Source organism: Aethalodelphis obliquidens, unplaced genomic scaffold (genome assembly GCF_003676395.1).
Source record: "Aethalodelphis obliquidens isolate GAN/ISIS:26980383/991018 unplaced genomic scaffold, ASM367639v1 scaffold13, whole genome shotgun sequence".
Classification (NCBI taxonomy): domain Eukaryota; kingdom Metazoa; phylum Chordata; class Mammalia; order Artiodactyla; family Delphinidae; genus Aethalodelphis; species Aethalodelphis obliquidens.
Genome location: NW_020837957.1, coordinates 19,618,603 through 19,623,026, shown reverse-complemented (window position 1 = coordinate 19,623,026; position 4,424 = coordinate 19,618,603). Strand labels below are relative to the sequence as shown.

Sequence of the window (4,424 nt, the reverse complement as noted above, 5' to 3'; positions counted from 1 at the left end):
GGGTAAGAGCACTACTAGAGATAAGAGGGCCATATTAAAATATTTAAAAAGTCAATTCAATAGGAAGATATTACAATCTCAAGTATCATAAATTCATATTACAGAACAAAAAGGAGAAAAGAGGAAATCCACAATCATTTAACACACTTCCTTCTATAACTGACAGAAGAAATGTGCATACAAAAAATTAGAAGATATAAACAATTATATTTTTAAACACAATCTAATTGATATTTAGAGAACATTTCACTGAGAACAACAGAATATATATTTTTAAGTACACATGTATAAAATTTACCCATATACTAGGCTGAAAAGAAAGCCTCAACATAGCTTTGTGCAGTGGCAGTATCGTAGACAATGAGGCTTATCCGACGCACAATTATTGCTAATTGAAAGCCTCAACATAATCCAAAAACTTGAAATTATCCAGTTATGTTTTTTGATGAGAGTGGAATTAATCTAGAAATCAATAATGAAAATAGAATCAGAAAAACCCAACTGCCTGATATGAAATAATACATTTCTAAATAATTCAAGGTACAAATAGGAAATAAAAACAGAAAATATTTTGAAGCAACTAACAATAAATATCTGAAACAACAAAACATGCGTGGTGTAGTACTTTTCATTTTCAGCCAAGGTGGTATAGCAAGACCAAATCTACGCTCTTCTTCAACAACAAAGGAAAGAGGAGGAAATATGAAACAACATTCCAGACATTGGAAAACAGTGAAGAAATGAAAGCCATATGACGAGGATAACAAACAAGGTGACCTGTACACTTACAGGAACTAACTACTAGAAGCATGTCTAGCCTGCAATGCCAGAGAGAGAACCCAGATTTAAGGGCTTGCAGAACTGAGGGGCCAAAGAAGGGAGTTGGGGAGGCCACAGCAGTAAGAATTTGTAGAGAAGTTATATTCTCATACTACATTTTAACTATTTGTTATGGTGTGTGATGAAATAAGAACAAAAATGTTGACTAAAATTTAGAAATGTATTCATGCAGTTTACATTAGATAAATAAGGAAGTAAGAAGCAAGTTCATTTATTACATCAAAAAATTTAAATATTGATTTGCATGGTGATGGTTAAAAATGTGCAAAAACTATATTTGAGATAAGAGTTTTTTACACATAACTTTTTGCTTAGTTACAATTGAAGAAAAAATTATGAATAAAATAGTTCTTGTCTATATTAATCACCCATATAGACATTTTAAGTAAACAATTTACAGAAATTTTATAGTTATTTTTCTATGTAATATTTCTTGTGGTTATATTTATTGAAATGCAGCTTTATGTTCATTAAATCTAAAAATAAATAATTTGGGTTTGCATTTTGTATGTCTTTGCCTTTTCATTTTATTTTTGTAGTTATTTCATTATTTTTAACAAAAATATTGGTACCTGAGGTACTGGGGAGAAAGGGAAACAACCAAAAATCTGGTTCTTTACTACAGATATTTTGAAATGTATTCTCCTGGAGAAGGAATATACTTCTCTTGTTCAAACTTTTCTTAGTATTGCTTTATATCTAAAAATATATACTGTATATATACTGTTCACTACTGTATATATACTGTACTCAATACATATTTCTGGTTGAGGCATTATAGTAAACTTCCTAAATTAATTAAAGAATTTCAAATACCAAAGATGATCTCATTGTAACATCATTTAAACCAAAATTGATTAATAAAAATTTTACCTAAAGTATGCTTTTAAAAAAAAAATTCTCTCCCACTTGACTGATAAAATTAATTGACTGCTTTTGAATTGTGAACAGAGCCACTATTATGAAGGGAATTTTTGGATTTAATTTTTCAGGTGTTTAACACAATTATTCTCCTCCCTCGTTAGTGGACATAAATGACATATACTAAGAATAAACACATAAAACTCTGTAAGAATACTGATAGCATTTGAGTACCTGGTTCATATGCCCCAGACTAGACAGTGAGGCTGCACTTCATCTTGCCTTTCCTTAGCTAGGCTAGTTCATCCAATAATACTCTGTATCATAGCTGATCTGAGATGCATCTCTGACACATACAAAGAGTCTTGGGAAAAACAGTAGACATGTTTTCCCTTTAGTTGTTCAGACACATAGAGCAGATTTTTGCCGGTTCACATTTTCACATTTTCCTGTATTCAAAGTGTTTGGTGCTTCTAACTTCACTGCATAATGTTAGGGTCAGAGAGGTCCAAGTGTTGAAAGGAAATTTATAACATAAGTCTGGAGTTCATTAGTAAAATCAAGTTATATTCCATCTATATCTCCACAAAGAATTACCAAAAAAAAAAAGAAGGAAAAGAGGAAAATCACCAGGATGAAATGAGGATTTATCTGGCTTCTCCAAGTGTTCTTAGTAATGTTTTATGTCTGAATTTCAAAGAATATTCTTGGAATTCTTCTGCCCATGTGGCTGTTTATAAACATTTATAGATTGAAGGGATGCATGATTAATATCTGTTCTGAACACTTTCATGATAGTAAATTTATCTGTTCTTCAGGTAAACTATAGGTTCCTCATTGGTCTCACTGACAGTCTGACAAAAATGCATTTGTTTTGACTTTAGATTGTATGGGCTCATTGGTTGCTGTGTAAGTATAGATAATTCTTCATTCATTCTCTCAGTTACTACCATTGTGCTTGTGTTGTGTTGAAATAATCATGCCTCTTCCCCAGGAGAGCTCACAGTATAGTGATATTAATCTGCAAACAAACCATTGCAAAATACTGCGATGATTTCCCTAAAAAGAGGTAGTGTAACGTGATGGTTTTAAAGTCCAGTTCTGGAGCCAGACTACCTAGGATTGATTCCTGACTCTGCCACTTGCTTGTTGTGTGACAATGGGCTAGGAAGAAGAAGAAGAGGAGGAGGAGGAGGAAAAGAAGAAGAATAAGAAGTTACTGCAACAGAGTAGTTGTGAGTTTATATAAAACAATGTAGGTAAAAGTCTTAGATACTGCCTGGCACACAGTGACTATTCAATAAAAGTTAACTTTTATGCCAAGTTGGGATAAAGAGAGGAATCATTACCTCTGTTTAACTGATGTATGTTGAGGGTGGGAGTTTGTTAGAAAAGGTTTCATGGAATTAGAGATTCTCATTTCTTTTTTTCATTCAGGGACTATAAACTGAGAACATATGTGCCACATGTTCTTTTACACACTGGGGATAGCAGCAGATAGATTAATAAAGTCATTACACTCTGAGCATATATTTCAGTCCAGGAGATAGACCATAAAAAGTGAAAAACAAAACTAAACAAAATATAGAATTTCAATAAGTAGTAAGTGCTATGAAGAAAATAAAGCAGGCTAAAGGAATAGACAGTGATGAGGTTTTCTACTATTTTAGGCAGAATCACAAGCAAGACCTCTCAGAGGAGATGACATTGAGCAGAAACTTAAATGATTTGATTAAGGCTTGTCTAGTTCTAGTGAGAGATTACTACAAAAAGAGACCTGGAATTTCCCAGCTTTGAGGAATAGCAAGAAGGTGAATTTGGAGGGATAGGGAAGAGCCAGATTATAATATGCTGAGTACTAGTAAAATAAAGACTGTGGATTTTTCATTCAAAGTGTTAGGAGAAGTTCTGGAGAGGAGGGAAGTTAAACAGTTGGGTGATGTCATTAAAAGATCCCTCTTGTTACTGTGTGGAAAAATATGGCAAAAGAGCAAGAACAGAAGCAGAGAAACCTCTGAGGTGATATTGCAATAGTCCAGGCCAGAGGAGATGATGATTTGCACTTAAGTTTACAAATGGGGAGAATTTGCTCAGAACATGGATCCTCAAGGTGAGAAATAAAAATAATCTTCCAGAATAGAAACAAGTACAAATTCATGGACCCTAGAAATAACATAGTTATTTTAGAAAAATTGTACATTAAAATCTTGCACAGTTTAAATAATTCTCTTCTATTTGTTTTATAATAAAGGGCCTAAAATAAAATGATGTTTGTTGGTGCTTTTTTTTTTTTTTTTTTTTTGCGGTATGCGGGCCTCTCCCTGTTGTGGCCTCTCCCGTTGCAGAGCACAGGCTCCGGACATGCAGGCTCAGCGGCCATGGCTCACGGGCCCAGCCGCTCCACGGCATGTGGGATCTTCCCGGACTGGGGCACGAACCCGTGTCCCCTGCATCAGCAGGCGGACTCTCAACCACTGCGCCACCAGGGGAGCCCTGTTGGTGTTTTTAATGTATGGAGACATGGTTAGAATTTTTCTTACAGCTCTCTAAGTCCAAACTTAATACCATATCTGTAGTCTCTTAATAGAAACGTGAACCAGTTGTGAGATCTGTGAGGATTTTCTAATAATGCTCAACTACAAGGAACAAAATTGGAGGAAATCTTCACTTGCTTTGGGGAGGATAGTTTATTCCTGGGAAAGTTCTCTTCTTCACCTTGCATA

The 4,424-nt window shown here is 34.4% G+C and overlaps 1 non-coding gene across 1 annotated transcript; it reads left to right on the top strand.

Moving 5' to 3' along the window:
• The first annotated feature begins 331 nt into the window (after positions 1-331).
• LOC113624643 (U4 spliceosomal RNA) lies at positions 332-465 on the top strand. The gene has a single exon (XR_003434429.1). It is a non-coding gene; the product is annotated as a U4 spliceosomal RNA (small nuclear RNA).
• Positions 466-4,424: the final 3,959 nt, after the last annotated feature.